This window comes from Oncorhynchus gorbuscha, linkage group LG25, assembly GCF_021184085.1.
Source record: "Oncorhynchus gorbuscha isolate QuinsamMale2020 ecotype Even-year linkage group LG25, OgorEven_v1.0, whole genome shotgun sequence".
In the NCBI taxonomy this organism is placed as follows: Eukaryota; Metazoa; Chordata; class Actinopteri; order Salmoniformes; family Salmonidae; genus Oncorhynchus; species Oncorhynchus gorbuscha.
In genome coordinates this window covers 46,131,339-46,149,403 of record NC_060197.1, presented here as the reverse complement: position 1 = coordinate 46,149,403, position 18,065 = coordinate 46,131,339, and the positions used below count along the sequence as shown (strand labels likewise).

At 43.9% G+C, this 18,065-nt stretch overlaps 11 non-coding genes across 11 annotated transcripts; all 11 read left to right on the top strand.

The window, feature by feature from the left end:
• The first annotated feature begins 1,035 nt into the window (after positions 1-1,035).
• On the top strand, positions 1,036-1,122 carry trnay-gua. Its single transcript is given in 2 exon segments — positions 1,036-1,072; positions 1,087-1,122. It is a non-coding gene; the product is annotated as a tRNA-Tyr (tRNA).
• A 1,233-nt stretch (positions 1,123-2,355) lies between these two features.
• Positions 2,356-2,442, top strand: trnay-gua. The gene is given in 2 exon segments: positions 2,356-2,392; positions 2,407-2,442. It is a non-coding gene; the product is annotated as a tRNA-Tyr (tRNA).
• Positions 2,443-3,031: 589 nt separating this feature from the next.
• On the top strand, positions 3,032-3,118 carry trnay-gua. The gene is given in 2 exon segments: positions 3,032-3,068; positions 3,083-3,118. It is a non-coding gene; the product is annotated as a tRNA-Tyr (tRNA).
• Positions 3,119-3,707: 589 nt separating this feature from the next.
• On the top strand, positions 3,708-3,794 carry trnay-aua. Its single transcript is given in 2 exon segments — positions 3,708-3,744; positions 3,759-3,794. It is a non-coding gene; the product is annotated as a tRNA-Tyr (tRNA).
• A 589-nt stretch (positions 3,795-4,383) lies between these two features.
• Positions 4,384-4,470, top strand: trnay-gua. Its single transcript is given in 2 exon segments — positions 4,384-4,420; positions 4,435-4,470. It is a non-coding gene; the product is annotated as a tRNA-Tyr (tRNA).
• A 1,252-nt stretch (positions 4,471-5,722) lies between these two features.
• On the top strand, positions 5,723-5,809 carry trnay-gua. Its single transcript is given in 2 exon segments — positions 5,723-5,759; positions 5,774-5,809. It is a non-coding gene; the product is annotated as a tRNA-Tyr (tRNA).
• Positions 5,810-6,398: 589 nt separating this feature from the next.
• Positions 6,399-6,485, top strand: trnay-gua. The gene is given in 2 exon segments: positions 6,399-6,435; positions 6,450-6,485. It is a non-coding gene; the product is annotated as a tRNA-Tyr (tRNA).
• A 588-nt stretch (positions 6,486-7,073) lies between these two features.
• trnay-gua lies at positions 7,074-7,160 on the top strand. Its single transcript is given in 2 exon segments — positions 7,074-7,110; positions 7,125-7,160. It is a non-coding gene; the product is annotated as a tRNA-Tyr (tRNA).
• A 589-nt stretch (positions 7,161-7,749) lies between these two features.
• Positions 7,750-7,836, top strand: trnay-gua. Its single transcript is given in 2 exon segments — positions 7,750-7,786; positions 7,801-7,836. It is a non-coding gene; the product is annotated as a tRNA-Tyr (tRNA).
• Positions 7,837-8,425: 589 nt separating this feature from the next.
• trnay-gua lies at positions 8,426-8,512 on the top strand. Its single transcript is given in 2 exon segments — positions 8,426-8,462; positions 8,477-8,512. It is a non-coding gene; the product is annotated as a tRNA-Tyr (tRNA).
• A 1,250-nt stretch (positions 8,513-9,762) lies between these two features.
• trnay-gua lies at positions 9,763-9,849 on the top strand. Its single transcript is given in 2 exon segments — positions 9,763-9,799; positions 9,814-9,849. It is a non-coding gene; the product is annotated as a tRNA-Tyr (tRNA).
• Positions 9,850-18,065: the final 8,216 nt, after the last annotated feature.

Below are 18,065 nucleotides of genomic sequence, written 5' to 3'. Positions count from 1 at the left end.
TTTCCCCAAAATCAAGTAATTCCCTGAGCGCGAATCAAACCCAGGCCGCGGTGGTAAAAGAACCGAATCCGAACCACTGGAACAAAAGGGGGAGAGAAAAAGACATTTCGCAGTGAGGGGGCTAAACAGCGATTTTTTTCCTCGGCTCACTTTTTGTCTATTCCCGAATGCAACTACTTGCAATCTAAGGGGATGTAGCTCAGAGGAATAGAGCATTAGTTGAACGTACGAAGACCTGGGGGCAATCCTCAGCAGCTCCAAGAAACCACCAAACTCAGCAGATTAATTTCTTAAAGGGAACATTTGCTTCTGCCGAACCTCTGACCATCTAGGGGATGGCGTTTGACTGTATTTGTCACCCTTTGATAGCTCAGTTGGTGGAGTTGAGGACTGTAGGTGAAATTGCTGTAATCCTTAGATCGCTGGTTCAAATCCGGCTCAAAGGATTGTACTTTATCTTGTGGTTTACGCCAACTTTTTGACAGCAGTGCACCTTTACATGTGCTTGACAAAAAATATATTTCCCTGAGAGAAGAAATCTTCACTTGTTGACCTTTGAAAGAAATGTTGGTAGAGCAGCAGAGAGTTCTCGAGATTGCAACAGTCCTTAGGTCGCTGACTCAGAAGAGTATAACTTTTTCAGCAGTTGTACCAAGTTTTGGAATTATGCCTAGTGTTTCCCCAAAATCAAGTAATTCCCTGAGCGGGAATCAAACCCAGGCCGCGGTGGTAAAATAACCGAATCTGAACCACTGGACCAAAAGGGAGAGAGAAAAAGACATTTCGCAGTGAGGGGGCTAAACAGCGATTTTCTTCCTTGGCTCACTTTTTGTCTATTCCTGAATGCAACTTCTTGCAATCTAAGGGGATGTAGCTCAGAGGAATAGAGCATTAGTTGAACGTACGAAGACCTGGGGGCAATCCTCAGCAGCTTCAAGAAACCACCAAACTCAGCAGATTAATTTCTTAAACGGAACATATGCTTCTGTCGAACCTCTGACCATCTAGGGAATGGCGTTTGACTGTATTTTTCACCCTTTGATAGCTCAGTTGGTGGAGTGGAGGACTGTAGGTGAAATTGCTGTAATCCTTAGGTTGCTGGTTCAAATCCAGCTCAAAGGATTGTACTTTTTCTTGTGGTTTACGCCAACTTTTTGACAGCAGTGCACCTTGACATGTGCTTGACAAGCAAATATATTTCCCTGAGAGAAGATATCTTCACTTGTTGACTTTTGAAAGGAATGTTGGTAGAGCAGCAGAGAGTTCTCGAGATTGCAACAGTCCTTAGGTCGCTGACTCAGAAGAGTATAACTTTTTCAGCAGTTGTACCAAGTTTTGGACTTATTCCTAGTGTTTCCCCAAAATCATGTAATTCCCTGAGCGGGAATCAAACCCAGGCCGCGGTGGTAAAAGAACCGAATCTGAACCACTGGACCAAAAGAGAGAGAGAAAAAGACATTTCGCAGTGAGGGGGCTAAACAGCGATTTTCTTCCTCGGCTCACTTTTTGTCTATTCCCGAATGCAACTACTTGCAATCTAAGGGGATGTAGCTCAGAGGAATAGAGCATTAGTTGAACGTACGAAGACCTGGGGGCAATCCTCAGCAGCTTCAAGAAACCACCAAACTCAGCAGATTAATTTCTTAAAAGGAACATATGCTTCTGCCGAACCTCTGACAATCTAGGGGATGGCGTTTGACTGTATTTGTCACCCTTTGATAGCTCAGTTGGTAGAGCGGAGGACTGTATGTGAAATTGCTGTAATCCTTAGGTCGCTGGTTCAAATCTGTCTCAAAGGATCTCGGTTTACGCCAGCTTTGTGACAGCAGTTCCAGCTCATGTGCTTGACAAAAAATATATTTCCTTGAGAGAAGAAATCTTCAGTTGTTGACCTTTGAAAGGAATGTTGGTAGAGCAGCAGAGAGTTCTCGAGATTGCAACAGTCCTTAGGTCGCTGACTCAGAAGTTGTACCAAGTTTTTGACTTATGCCTAGTGTTTCCCCAAAATCAAGTAATTCCCTGAGCGCGAATCAAACCCAGGCCGCGGTGGTAAAAGAACCGAATCCGAACCACTGGAACAAAAGGGGGAGAGAAAAAGACATTTCGCAGTGAGGGGGCTAAACAGCGATTTTTTTCCTCGGCTCACTTTTTGTCTATTCCCGAATGCAACTACTTGCAATCTAAGGGGATGTAGCTCAGAGGAATAGAGCATTAGTTGAACGTACGAAGACCTGGGGGCAATCCTCAGCAGCTCCAAGAAAACACCAAACTCAGCAGATTAATTTCTTAAAGGGAACATTTGCTTCTGCCGAACCTCTGACCATCTAGGGGATGGCGTTTGACTGTATTTGTCACCCTTTGATAGCTCAGTTGGTGGAGTGGAGGACTGTAGGTGAAATTGCTGTAATCCTTAGATCGCTGGTTCAAATCCGGCTCAAAGGATTGTACTTTATCTTGTGGTTTACGCCAACTTTTTGACAGCAGTGCACCTTTACATGTGCTTGACAAAAAATATATTTCCCTGAGAGAAGAAATCTTCACTTGTTGACCTTTGAAAGGAATGTTGGTAGAGCAGCAGAGAGTTCTCGAGATTGCAACAGTCCTTAGGTCGCTGACTCAGAAGAGTATAACTTTTTCAGCAGTTGTACCAAGTTTTGGAATTATGCCTAGTGTTTCCCCAAAATCAAGTAATTCCCTGAGCGGGAATCAAACCCAGACCGCGGTGGTAAAATAACCGAATCTGAACCACTGGACCAAAAGGGAGAGAGAAAAAGACATTTCGCAGTGAGGGGGCTAAACAGCGATTTTCTTCCTCGGCTCACTTTTTGTCTATTCCTGAATGCAACTTCTTGCAATCTAAGGGGATGTAGCTCAGAGGAATAGAGCATTAGTTGAACGTACGAAGACCTGGGGGCAATCCTCAGCAGCTTCAAGAAACCACCAAACTCAGCAGATTAATTTCTTAAACGGAACATATGCTTCTGTCGAACCTCTGACCATCTAGGGAATGGCGTTTGACTGTATTTGTCACCCTTTGATAGCTCAGTTGGTAGAGCGGAGGACTGTAGGTGAAATTGCTGTAATCCTTTGGTCGCTGGTTCAAATCCGTCTCAAAGGATTGTACTTTATCTTGTGGTTTACCCCAACTTTTTGACAGCAGTGCACCTTTACATGTGCTTGACAAAAAATATATTTCCCTGAGAGAAGAAATCTTCACTTGTTGACCTATGAAAGGAATGTTGGTAGAGCAGCAGAGAGTTCTCGAGATTGCAACAGTCCTTAGGTCGCTGACTCAGAACAGTATAAGTTTTTCAGCAGTTGTACCACGTTTTGGACTTATGCCTAGTGTTTCCCCAAAATCAAGTAATTCCCTGAGCGGGAATCAAACCCAGGCCGCGGTGGTAAAAGAACCGAATCTGAACCACTGGACCAAAAGGGAGAGAGAAAAAGACAATTCGCAGTGAGGGAGCTAAACAGCGATTTTATTCCTCGGCTCACTTTTTGTCTATTCCCAAATGCAACTACTTGCAATCTAAGGGGATTTAGCTCAGAGGAATAGAGCATTAGTTGAACGTACGAAGACCTGGGGGCAATCCTCAGCAGCTTCAAGAAACCACCAAACTCAGCAGATTAATTTCTTAAAGGGAACATTTGCTTCTGTCGAACCTCTGACAATCTAGGGAATGGCGTTTGACTGTATTTGTCACCCTTTGATAGCTCATTTGGTAGAGCGGAGGACTATAGGTGAAATTGCTGTAATCCTTAGATCGCTGGTTCAAATCCGGCTCAAAGGATTGTACTTTATCTTGTGGTTTACGCCAACTTTTTGACAGCAGTGCACCTTTACATGTGCTTGACAAAAAATATATTTCCCTGAGAGAAGAAATCTTCACTTGTTGACCTATGAAATGAATGTTGGTAGAGCAGCAGAGAGTTCTCGAGATTGCAACAGTCCTTAGGTCGCTGACTCAGAAGAGTATAACTTTTTCAGCAGTTGTACCAAGTTTTGGACTCATGCCTAGTGTTTCCCCAAAATCAAGTAATTCCCTGAGCGCGAATCAAACCCAGGCCGCGGTGGTAAAAGAACCGAATCCGAACCACTGGAACAAAAGGGGGAGAGAAAAAGACATTTCGCAGTGAGGGGGCTAAACAGCGATTTTCTTCCTCGGCTCACTTTTTGTCTATTCCCAAATGCAACTACTTGCAATCTAAGGGGATGTAGCTCAGAGGAATAGAGCATTAGTTGAACGTACGAAGACCTGGGGGCAATCCTCAGCAGCTTCAAGAAACCACCAAACTCAGCAGATTAATTTCTTAAAAGGAACATATGCTTCTGCCGAACCTCTGACAATCTAGGGGATGGCGTTTGACTGTATTTGTCACCCTTTGATAGCTCAGTTGGTAGAGCGGAGGACTGTATGTGAAATTGCTGTAATCCTTAGGTCGCTGGTTCAAATCCGGCTCAAAGGATCTCGGTTTACGCCAACTTTGTGACAGCAGTTCCAGCTCATGTGCTTGACAAAAAATATATTTCCTTGAGAGAAGAAATCTTCACTTGTTGACCTTTGAAAGGAATGTTGGTAGAGCAGCAGAGAGTTCTCGAGATTGCAACAGTCCTTAGGTCGCTGACTCAGAAGAGTATAACTTTTTCAGCAGTTGTACCAAGTTTTGGACTTATGCCTAGTGTTTCCCCAAAATCAAGTAATTCCCTGAGCGCGAATCAAACCCAGGCCGCGGTGGTAAAAGAACCGAATCCGAACCACTGGAACAAAAGGGGGAGAGAAAAAGACATTTCGCAGTGAGGGGGCTAAACAGCGATTTTTTTCCTCGGCTCACTTTTTGTCTATTCCCGAATGCAACTACTTGCAATCTAAGGGGATGTAGCTCAGAGGAATAGAGCATTAGTTGAACGTACGAAGACCTGGGGGCAATCCTCAGCAGCTCCAAGAAACCACCAAACTCAGCAGATTAATTTCTTAAAGGGAACATTTGCTTCTGCCGAACCTCTGACCATCTAGGGGATGGCGTTTGACTGTATTTGTCACCCTTTGATAGCTCAGTTGGTGTAGTGGAGGACTGTAGGTGAAATTGCTGTAATCCTTAGATCGCTGGTTCAAATCCGGCTCAAAGGATTGTACTTTATCTTGTGGTTTACGCCAACTTTTTGACAGCAGTGCACCTTTACATGTGCTTGACAAAAAATATATTTCCCTGAGAGAAGAAATCTTCACTTGTTGACCTTTGAAAGGAATGTTGGTAGAGCAGCAGAGAGTTCTCGAGATTGCAACAGTCCTTAGGTCGCTGACTCAGAAGAGTATAACTTTTTCAGCAGTTGTACCAAGTTTTGGAATTATGCCTAGTGTTTCCCCAAAATCAAGTAATTCCCTGAGCGGGAATCAAACCCAGGCCGCGGTGGTAAAATAACCGAATCTGAACCACTGGACCAAAAGGGAGAGAGAAAAAGACATTTCGCAGTGAGGGGGCTAAACAGCGATTTTCTTCCTCGGCTCACTTTTTGTCTATTCCTGAATGCAACTTCTTGCAATCTAAGGGGATGTAGCTCAGAGGAATAGAGCATTAGTTGAACGTACGAAGACCTGGGGGCAATCCTCAGCAGCTTCAAGAAACCACCAAACTCAGCAGATTAATTTCTTAAAACGGAACATATGCTTCTGTCGAACCTCTGACCATCTAGGGAATGGCGTTTGACTGTATTTGTCTCCCTTTGATAGCTCAGTTGGTAGAGCGGAGGACTGTAGGTGAAATTGCTGTAATCCTTAGGTCGCTGGTTCAAATCTGGCTCAAAGGATTGTACTTTTTCTTGTGGTTTACGCCAACTTTTTGACAGCAGTGCACCTTGACATGTGCTTGACAAAAAATATATTTCCCTGAGGGAAGAAATCTTCACTTGTTGACCTTTGAAAGGAATGTTGGTAGAGCAGCAGAGAGTTCTCGAGATTGCAACAGTCCTTAGGTCGCTGACTCAGAAGAGTATAACTTTTTCAGCAGTTGTACCACGTTTTGGACTTATGCCTAGTGTTTCCCCAAAATCAAGTAATTCCCTGAGCGGGAATCAAACCCAGGCCACGGTGGTAAAAGAACCGAATCTGAACCACTGGACCAAAAGGGAGAGAGAAAAAGACATTTCGCAGTGAGGGGGCTAAACAGCGATTTTCTTCCTCGGCTCACTTTTTGTCTATTCCCGAATGCAACTACTTGCAATCTAAGGGGATGTAGCTCAGAGGAATAGAGCATTAGTTGAACGTACGAAGACCTGGGGGCAATCCTCAGCAGCTCCAAGAAACAGCCAAACTAAGCAGATTAATTTCTTAAAGGGAACATATGCTTCTGCCGAACCTCTGACCATCTAGGGGATGGCGTTTGACTGCATGTTTCACCCTTTGATAGCTCAGTTGGTGGAGTGGAGGACTGTAGGTGAAATTGCTGTAATCCTTAGATCGCTGGTTCAAATCCGGCTCAAAGGATTGTACTTTTTCTTGTGGTTTACGCCAACTTTTTGACAGCAGTGCACCTTGACATGTGCTTGACAAAAATATATTTCCCTGAGAGAAGAAATCTTCACTTGTTGACCTTTGAAAGGAATGTTGGTAGAGCAGCAGAGAGTTCTCGAGATTGCAACAGTCCTTAGGTCGCTGACTCAGAAGAGTATAACTTTTTCAGCAGTTGTACCAAGTTTTGGACTTATTCCTAGTGTTTCCCCAAAATCAAGTAATTCCCTGAGCGGGAATCAAACCCAGGCCGCGGTGGTAAACGAACCGAATCTGAACCACTGGACCAAAAGGGAGAGAGAAAAAGACATTTCGCAGTGAGGGGGCTAAACAGCGATTTTCTTCCTCGGCTCACTTTTTGTCTATTCCCGAATGCAACTACTTGCAATCTAAGGGGATGTAGCTCAGAGGAATAGAGCATTAGTTGAACGTACGAAGACCTGGGGGCAATCCTCAGCAGCTTCAAGAAACCACCAAACTCAGCAGATTAATTTCTTAAAAGGAACATATGCTTCTGCCGAACCTCTGACAATCTAGGGGATGGCGTTTGACTGTATTTGTCACCCTTTGATAGCTCAGTTGGTAGAGCGGAGGACTGTATGTGAAATTGCTGTAATCCTTAGGTCGCTGGTTCAAATCCAGCTCAAAGGGTTGTATTATTTCTTGTGGGTTGCGCCAACTTTTTGACAGCAGTGCACCTTGACATGTGCTTGACAAAAAATATATTTCCCTGAGAGAAGAAATCTTCACTTGTTGACCTATGAAATGAATGTTGGTAGAGCAGCAGAGAGTTCTCGAGATTGCAACAGTCCTTAGGTCGCTGACTCAGAAGAGTATAACTTTTTCAGCAGTTGTACCAAGTTTTGGACTCATGCCTAGTGTTTCCCCAAAATCAAGTAATTCCCTGAGCGCGAATCAAACCCAGGCCGCGGTGGTAAAAGAACCGAATCCGAACCACTGGAACAAAAGGGGGAGAGAAAAAGACATTTCGCAGTGAGGGGGCTAAACAGCGATTTTTTTCCTCGGCTCACTTTTTGTCTATTCCCGAATGCAACTACTTGCAATCTAAGGGGATGTAGCTCAGAGGAATAGAGCATTAGTTGAACGTACGAAGACCTGGGGGCAATCCTCAGCAGCTCCAAGAAACCACCAAACTCAGCAGATTAATTTCTTAAAGGGAACATTTGCTTCTGCCGAACCTCTGACCATCTAGGGGATGGCGTTTGACTGTATTTGTCACCCTTTGATAGCTCAGTTGGTGGAGTGGAGGACTGTAGATGAAATTGCTGTAATCCTTAGATCGCTGGTTCAAATCCGGCTCAAAGGATTGTACTTTATCTTGTGGTTTACGCCAACTTTTTGACAGCAGTGCACCTTTACATGTGCTTGACAAAAAATATATTTCCCTGAGAGAAGAAATCTTCACTTGTTGACCTTTGAAAGGAATGTTGGTAGAGCAGCAGAGAGTTCTCGAGATTGCAACAGTCCTTAGGTCGCTGACTCAGAAGAGTATAACTTTTTCAGCAGTTGTACCAAGTTTTGGAATTATGCCTAGTGTTTCCCCAAAATCAAGTAATTCCCTGAGCGGGAATCAAACCCAGGCCGCGGTGGTAAAATAACCGAATCTGAACCACTGGACCAAAAGGGAGAGAGAAAAAGACATTTCGCAGTGAGGGGGCTAAACAGCGATTTTCTTCCTTGGCTCACTTTTTGTCTATTCCCGAATGCAACTTCTTGCAATCTAAGGGGATGTAGCTCAGAGGAATAGAGCATTAGTTGAACGTACGAAGACCTGGGGGCAATCCTCAGCGGCTTCAAGAAACCACCAAACTCAGCAGATTAATTTCTTAAAGGGAACATATGCTTCTGTCAAACCTCTGACCATCTAGGGGATGGCGTTTGACTGCATGTATCTCCCTTTGATAGCTCAGTTGGTAGAGCGGAGGACTGTAGGTGAAATTGCTGTAATCCTTAGGTCGCTGGTTCAAATCCGGCTCAAAGGTTTGTACTTTTTCTTGTGGTTTACGCCAACTTTTTGACAGCAGTGCACATTGACATGTGCTTGACAAACAAATATTTTCCCTGAGAGAAGAAATCTTCACTTGTTGACCTTTGAAAGGAATATTGGTAGAGCAGCAGAGAGATCTCAAGATTGCAACAGTCCTTTGGTCTCTGACTCAGAAGAGTATTACTTTTTCTGCAGTTGTACCACGTTTTGGACTTATGCCTAGTGTTTCCCCAAAATCAAGTAATTCCCTGAGCGGGAATCAAACCCAGGCCGCGGTGGTAAAAGAACCGAATCTGAACCACTGGTCCAAAAGAGAGAGAGAAAAAGACATTTCGCAGTGAGGGAGCTAAACAGCGATTTTATTCCTCGGCTCACTTTTTGTCTATTCCCAAATGCAACTACTTGCAATCTAAGGGGATGTAGCTCAGAGGAATAGAGCATTAGTTGAACATACGAAGACCTGGGGGCAATCCTCAGCAGCTCCAAGAAATCACCAAACTCAGCAGATTAATTTATGCTTCTGCCGAACCTCTGACCATCTAGGGGATGGCGTTTGACTGTATTTGTCCACCTTTAAAAGCTCATTTGGTAGAGCGGAGGACTGTAGGTGAAATTGCTCTAATCCTAGGTCGCCGGTTCAAATCCTGCTCAAATGATTGTACTTTTTCTTGTGGTTTACGCCAACTTTTTGACAGCAGTGCACCTTGACATGTGCTTGACAAAAAATATATTTCCCTGAGGGACGAAATCTTCACTTGTTGACCTATGAAAGGAATGTTGGTAGAGCAGCAGAGAGTTCTCGAGATTGCAACAGTCCTTAGGTCGCTGACTCAGAAGAGTATAACTTTTTCAGCAGTTGTACCAAGTTTTGGACTTATGCCGAGTGTTTCCCCAAAATCAAGTAATTCCCTGAGCGGGAATCAAACTCAGGCCGCGGTGATAAAAGAACCGAATCTGAACCACTGGACCAAAAGGGAGAGAGAAAAAGACAATTCGCAGTGAGGGAGCTAAACATCGATTTTCTTCCTCGGCTGACTTTTTGTCTATTCCCGAATGCAACTACTTGCAATCTAAGGGGATGTAGCTCAGAGGAATAGAGCATTAGTTGAACGTACGAAGACCTGGGGGCAATCCTCAGCAGCTCCAAGAAACCACCAAACTCAGCAGATTAATTTCTTAAACGGAACATATGCTTCTGTCGAACCTCTGACCATCTAGGGAATGGCGTTTGACTGTATTTGTCGCCCTTTGATAGCTCAGTTGGTAGAGCGGAGGACTGTAGGTGAAATTACTCTAATCCTTAGGTCGCTGGTTCAAATACTGCTTAAAGGATTGTACTTTTTCTTGTGGTTTACACCAACTTTTTGACAGCAGTGCACCTTGACATGTGCTTGACAAAAAATATATTTCCGTGAGGGAAGAAATCTTCACTTGTTGACCTTTGAAAGGAATGTTGGTAGAGCAGCAGAGAGTTCTCGAGATTGCAACAGTCCTTAGGTCGCTGACTCAGAAGAGTATAACTTTTTCTGCAGTTGTAACAGGGTTTTGACCTATGCCTAGTGTTTCCCCAAAAGCAAGTCATTCCCTGAGCGCGAATCAAACCCAGGCCGCGGTGGTAAAAGAACCGAATCCTAACCACGGGACCAAAAGGGAGAGAGAAAAATATATTTCACAGTGATGGGGATAAACATCGATTTTATTCCTCGGCTCACTTTTTGTCTATTCCCAAATGCAACTACTTGCAATCTAAAGGGATGTAGCTCAGAGGAATAGAGCATTAATTGAATGTACGAAGACCTGGGGGCAATCCTCAGCAGCTCCAAGAAACCACCAAACTCAGCAGATTAATTTCTGAAAGGGAACATATGCTTCTGCCGAACCTCTGACCATCTAGGGGATGGCGTTTTAATGTATTTGTCACACTTTGATAGCTCAGTTGGTAGAGAGGAGGACTGTAGGTGAAATTGCTGTAATCCTTAGGTCGTTCGTTCAAATCCGTCCCAAAGGATTGTACTTTTTCTTGTGGTTTACGCCAACTTTTTGACAGCAGTGCACCTTGACATGTGCTTGACAAAAAATATATTTCCCTGAGAGAAGAAATCTTCACTTGTTGACCTTTGAAAGGAATGTTGGTAGAGCAGCAGAGAGTTCTCGAGATTGCAACAGTCCTTAGGTCGCTGACTCAGAAGAGTATAACTTTTTCAGCAGTTGTACCAAGTTTTTGACTTATGCCGAGTGTTTCCCCAAAAGCAAGTCATTTCCTGAGCGGGAATCAAACCCAGGCCGCGGTGGTAAAAGAACCGAATCCTAACCACTGGACCAAAAGGGAGAGAGGAAAAAGACATTTCGCAGTGAGGGGGCTAAACATCGATTTTATTCCTCGGCTCACTTTTTGTCTATTCCCAAATGCAACTACTTGCAATCTAAGGGGATGTAGCTCAGAGGAATAGAGCATTAGTTGAACGTACGAAGACCTGGGGGCAATCCTCAGCAGCTCCAAGAAACCACCAAACTCAGCAGATTAATTTCTTAAAGGAAACATATGTTTCTGCCGAACCTTTGACCATCTAGGGGATGGCGTTTGACTGTATTTGTCAGCCTTTGATAGCTCAGATGGTAGAGCGGAGGACTGTAGGTGAAATTGCTGTAATCCTTAGGTCGCTGGTTCAAATCCGTCCCAAAGGATTGTACTTTTTCTTGTGGTTTACGCCAACTTTTTGACAGCAGTGCACCTTGACATGTGCTTGACAAAAATATATTTCCCTGAGAGAAGAAATCTTCCTTGTTGACCTTTGAAAGGAATGTTGGTAGAGCAGCAGAGAGTTCTCGAGATTGCAACAGTCCTTAGGTCGCTGACTCAGAAGAGTATAACTTTTTCAGCAGTTGTACCAAGTTTTGGACTCATGCCTAGTGTTTCCCCAAAATCAAGTCATTCCCTGAGCGGGAATCAAACCCAGGCCCGGTGGTAAAAGACCGAATCTGAACCACTGGACCAAAAGGGAGAGAGAAAAGACATTTCGCAGTGGGGGCTAAACAGCGATTTTCTTCCTCGGCTCACTTTTTGTCTATTCCCAAAATGCAACTACTTGCAATCTAAGGGGATGTAGCTCAGAGGAATAGAGCATTAGTTGAACGTACGAAGACCTGGGGGCAATCCTCAGCAGCTTCAAGAAACCACCAAACTCAGCAGATTAATTTCTTAAAGGGAACATATGCTTCTGTCGAACCTCTGACCATCTAGGGGATGGCGTTTGACTGTATTTTTCACCCTTTGATAGCTCAGTTGGTAGAGTGGAGGAATGTAGGTGTAATTGCTGTAATCCTTAGGTATCTGGTTCAAAGCCGGCTCAAAGGATTGTACTTTTTCTTGTGATTTACGCCAACTTTTTGACAGCAGTGCACCTTGACATGTGCTTGACAAAAAATATATTTCCGTGAGGGAAGAAATCTTCACTTGTTGACCTTTGAAAGGAATGTTGGTAGAGCAGCAGAGAGTTCTCGAGATTGCAACAGTCCTTAGGTCGCTGACTCAGAAGAGTATAACTTTTTCAGCAGTTGTACCAAGTTTTTGACTTATGCCGAGTGTTTCCCCAAAAGCAAGTCATTTCCTGAGCGGGAATCAAACCCAGGCCGCGGTGGTAAAAGAACCGAATCTGAACCACTGGACCAAAAGGGAGAGAGAAAAAGACATTTCGCAGTGAGGGGGCTAAACAGCGATTTTCTTCCTCGGCTCACTTTTTGTCTATTCCCGAATGCAACTACTTGCAATCTAAGGGGATGTAGCTCAGAGGAATAGAGCATTAGTTGAACGTACGAAGACCTGGGGGCAATCCTCAGCAGCTCCAAGAAACCACCAAACTCAGCAGATTAATTTCTTAAAGGGAACATATGCTTCTGTCGAACCTCTGACCATCTAGGGAATGGCGTTTGACTGTATATGTCACCCTTTAAAAGCTAATTTGGTAGAGCGGAGGACTGTAGGTGAAATTGCTCTAATCCTTAGGTCGCTGTTTCAAATCCTGCTCAAAGGATTGTACTTTTTCTTGTGGTTTACGCCAACTTTTTGACAGCAGTGCACCTTGACATGTGCTTGACAAAAAATATATTTCCCTGAGGGAAGAAATCTTCACTTGTTGACCTTTGAAAGGAATGTTGGTAGAGCAGCAGAGAGTTCTCGAGATTGCAACAGTCCTTAGGTCGCTGACTCAGAAGAGTATAACTTTTTCAGCAGTTGTACCACATTTTGGACTCATGCCTAGTGATTCCCCAAAATCAAGTAATTCCCTGAGCGGGAATCAAACCCAGGCCGCGGTGATAAAAGAACCGAATCTGAACCACTGGACCAAAAGGGAGAGAGAAAAAGACATTTCGCAGTGAGGGGGCTAAACAGCGATTTTCTTCCTCGGCTGACTTTTTGTCTATTCCCGAATGCAACTACTTGCAATCTAAGGGGATGTAGCTCAGTGGAATAGAGCATTAGTTGAACGTACGAAGACCTGGGGGCAATCCTCAGCAGCTTCAAGAAACCACCAAACTCAGCAGATTAATTTCTTAAAGGGAACATATGCTTCTGTCGAACCTCTGACCATCTAGGGAATGGCGTTTGACTATATTTGTCACCCTTTGATACCTCAGTTGGTAGAGCGGAGGACTGTAGGTGAAATTGCTGTAATCCTTAGGTCGCTGGCTCAAAGGATTGTACTTTTTCTTGTGGTTTACGCCAACTTTTTGACAGCAGTGCACCTTGACATGTGCTTGACAAAAAATATATTTCCCTGAGAGAAGAAATCTTCACTTGTTGACCTTTGAAAGGAATGTTGGTAGAGCAGCAGAGAGTTCTCGAGATTGCAACAGTCATTAGGTCGCTGACTCAGAAGAGTATAACTTTTTCAGCAGTTGTACCACGTTTTGGACTTATGCCTAGTGTTTCCCCAAAATCAAGTAATTCCCTGAGCGGGAATCAAACCCAGGCCACCGGTGGTAAAAGAACCGTATCTGAACCACTGGACAAAAAGGGAGAGAGAAAAAGACAATTTGCAGTGAGGGAGCTAAACAGCGATTTTCTTCCTCGGCTCACTTTTTGTCTATTCCCAAATGCAACTACTTGCAATCTAAGGGGATGTAGCTCAGAGGAATAGAGCATTAGTTGAACGTACGAAGACCTGGGGGCAATCCTCAGCAGCTTCAAGAAACCACCAAACTCAGCAGATTAATTTCTTAAAGGGAACATATGCTTCTGTCGAACCTCTGACCATTTAGGGGATGGCGTTTGACCGCATTTGTCACCCTTTGTTAGCTCAGTTGGTAGAGCGGAGGACTGTAGGTGAAATTGCTGTAATCGTTAGGTCGCTGGTTCAAATCCGTCTCAAAGGATTGTACTTTTTCTTGTGGTTTACGCCAACTTTTTGACAGCAGTGCACCTTGACATGTGCTTGACGAAAAAATATATTTCCCTGAGAGAAGAAATCTTCACTTGTTGACCTATGAAAGGAATGTTGGTAGAGCAGCAGAGAGTTCTCGAGATTGCAACAGTCATTAGGTCGCTGACTCAGAAGAGTATAACTTTTTCAGCAGTTGTACCACGTTTTGGACTTATGCCTAGTGTTTCCCCAAAATCAAGTAATTCCCTGAGCGGGAATCAAACCCAGGCCACCGGTGGTAAAAGAATCGTATCTGAACCACTGGACCAAAGGGAGAGAGAAAAAGACAATTCGCAGTGAGGGAGCTAAACAGCGATTTTCTTCCTCGGCTCACTTTTTGTCTATTCCCAAATGCAACTACTTGCAATCTAAGGGGATGTAGCTCAGAGGAATAGAGCATTAGTTGAACGTACGAAGACCTGGGGGCAATCCACAGCAGCTTCAAGAAACCACCAAACTCAGCAGATTAATTTCTTAAAGGGAACATATGCTTCTGTCGAACCTCTGACAATCTAGGGAATGGCGTTTTACTGTATTTGTCACCCTTTGATAGCTCAGTTGGTATAGCGGAGGACTGTAGGTGAAATTGCTGTAATCCTTAGGTCGCTGGTTCAAATCCTGCTCACAGGATTGTTCTTTTTCTTGTGGTTTACGCCAACTTTTTGACAGCAGTGCACCTTGACATGTGCTTGACAAAAAATATATATTTCCCTGAGAGAAGAAATCTTCACTTGTTGACCTATGAAAGGAATGTTGGTAGAGCAGCAGAGAGTTCTCGAGATTGCAACAGTCCTTAGGTCGCTAACTCAGAAGAGTATAACTTTTTCAGCAGTTGTACCACGTTTTGGACTTATGCCTAGTGTTTCCCCAAAATCATGTAATTCCCTGAGCGGGAATCAAACCCAGGCCGCGGTGGTAAAAGAACCGAATCCTTACCACTGGACCAAAAGGGAGAGAGAAAAAGACAATTCGCAGTGAGGGAGCTAAACAGCGATTTTATTCCTCGGCTCACTTTTTGTCTATTCCTAAATGCAACTACTTGCAATCTAATGGGATGTAGCTCAGAGGAATAGAGCATTAGTTGAACGTGCGAAGACCTGGGGGCAATCCTCAGCAGCTTCAAGAAACCACCAAACTCAGCAGATTAATTTCTTAAAGGGAACATATGCTTCTGTCGAACCTCTGACCATCTAGGGAATGGCGTTTGACTATATTTGTCACCCTTTGATACCTCAGTTGGTAGAGCGGAGGACTGTAGGTGAAATTGCTGTAATCCTTAGGTCGCTGGCTCAAAGGATTGTACTTTTTCTTGTGGTTTACGCCAACTTTTTGACAGCAGTGCACCTTGACATGTGCTTGACAAAAAATATATTTCCCTGAGAGAAGAAATCTTCACTTGTTGACCTTTGAAAGGAATGTTGGTAGAGCAGCAGAGAGTTCTCGAGATTGCAACAGTCATTAGGTCGCTGACTCAGAAGAGTATAACTTTTTCAGCAGTTGTACCACGTTTTGGACTTATGCCTAGTGTTTCCCCAAAATCAAGTAATTCCCTGAGCGGGAATCAAACCCAGGCCACCGGTGGTAAAAGAACCGTATCTGAACCACTGGACCAAAAGGGAGAGAGAAAAAGACAATTTGCAGTGAGGGAGCTAAACAGCGATTTTCTTCCTCGGCTCACTTTTTGTCTATTCCCAAATGCAACTACTTGCAATCTAAGGGGATGTAGCTCAGAGGAATAGAGCATTAGTTGAACGTACGAAGACCTGGGGGCAATCCTCAGCAGCTTCAAGAAACCACCAAACTCAGCAGATTAATTTCTTAAAGGGAACATATGCTTCTGTCGAACCTCTGACCATTTAGGGGATGGCGTTTGACTGCATTTGTCACCCTTTGTTAGCTCAGTTGGTAGAGCGGAGGACTGTAGGTGAAATTGCTGTAATCGTTAGGTCGCTGGTTCAAATCCGTCTCAAGGGATTGTACTTTTTCTTGTGGTTTACGCCAACTTTTTGACAGCAGTGCACCTTGACATGTGCTTGACAAAAAATATATTTCCCTGAGAGAAGAAATCTTCACTTGTTGACCTATGAAAGGAATGTTGGTAGAGCAGCAGAGAGTTCTCGAGATTGCAACAGTCATTATGTCGCTGACTCAGAAGAGTATAACTTTTTCAGCAGTTGTACCACGTTTTGGACTTATGCCTAGTGTTTCCCCAAAATCAAGTAATTCCCTGAGCGGGAATCAAACCCAGGCCACCGGTGGTAAAAGAATCGTATCTGAACCACTGGACCAAAAGGGAGAGAGAAAAAGACAATTCGCAGTGAGGGAGCTAAACAGCGATTTTCTTCCTCGGCTCACTTTTTGTCTATTCCCAAATGCAACTACTTGCAATCTAAGGGGATGTAGCTCAGAGGAATAGAGCATTAGTTGAACGTACGAAGACCTGGGGGCAATCCTCAGCAGCTTCAAGAAACCACCAAACTCAGCAGATTAATTTCTTAAAGGGAACATATGCTTCTGTCGAACCTCTGACCATTTAGGGGATGGCGTTTGACTGCATTTGTCACCCTTTGTTAGCTCAGTTGGTAGAGCGGAGGACTGTAGGTGAAATTGCTGTAATTGTTAGGTCGCTGGTTCAAATCCGTCTCAAAGGATTGTACTTTTTCTTGTGGTTTACGCCAACTTTTTGACAGCAGTGCACCTTGACATGTGCTTGACAAAAATATATTTCCCTGAGAGAAGAAATCTTCACTTGTTGACCTATGAAAGGAATGTTGGTAGAGCAGCAGAGAGTTCTCGAGATTGCAACAGTCATTATGTCGCTGACTCAGAAGAGTATAACTTTTTCAGCAGTTGTACCACGTTTTGGACTTATGCCTAGTGTTTCCCCAAAATCAAGTAATTCCCTGAGCGGGAATCAAACCCAGGCCACCGGTGGTAAAAGAATCGTATCTGAACCACTGGACCAAAAGGGAGAGAGAAAAAGACAATTCGCAGTGAGGGAGCTAAACAGCGATTTTCTTCCTCGGCTCACTTTTTGTCTATTCCCAAATGCAACTACTTGCAATCTAAGGGGATGTAGCTCAGAGGAATAGAGCATTAGTTGAACGTACGAAGACCTGGGGGCAATCCACAGCAGCTTCAAGAAACCACCAAACTCAGCAGATTAATTTCTTAAAGGGAACATATGCTTCTGTCGAACCTCTGACAATCTAGGGAATGGCGTTTTACTGTATTTGTCACCCTTTGATAGCTCAGTTGGTATAGCGGAGGACTGTAGGTGAAATTGCTGTAATCCTTAGGTCGCTGGTTCAAATCCGGCTCACAGGATTGTTCTTTTTCTTGTGGTTTACGCCAACTTTTTGACAGCAGTGCACCTTGACATGTGCTTGACAAAAAATATATTTCCCTGAGAGAAGAAATCTTCACTTGTTGACCTATGAAAGGAATGTTGGTAGAGCAGCAGAGAGTTCTCGAGATTGCAACAGTCATTATGTCGCTGACTCAGAAGAGTATAACTTTTTCAGCAGTTGTACCACGTTTTGGACTTATGCCTAGTGTTTCCCCAAAATCAAGTAATTCCCTGAGCGGGAATCAAACCCAGGCCACCGGTGGTAAAAGAATCGTATCTGAACCACTGGACCAAAAGGGAGAGAGAAAAAGACAATTCGCAGTGAGGGAGCTAAAGAGCGATTTTATTCCTCGGCTCACTTTTTGTCTATTCCCAAATGCAACTACTTGCAAACTAAGGGGATGTAGCTCAGAGGAATAGAGCATTAGTTGAACGTACGAAGACCTGGGGGCAATCCTCAGCAGCTTCAAGAAACCACCAAACTCAGCAGATTAATTTCTTAAACGGAACATATGCTTCTGTCGAACCTCTGACCATCTAAGGAATGGCGTTTGACTGTATTTGTCGCCCTTTGATAGCTCAGATGGTAGAGCGGAGGACTGTAGGTGGAATTGCTGTAATCCTTAGGTCGCTGGTTCAAATCCTAATCAAAGGATTGTACTTTTTCTTGTGGTTTACGCCAACTTTTTGACAGCAGTGCACCTTGACATGTGCTTGACAAAAAATATATTTCCCTGAGGGAAGAACTCTTCACTTGTTGACCTTTGAAAGGAATGTTG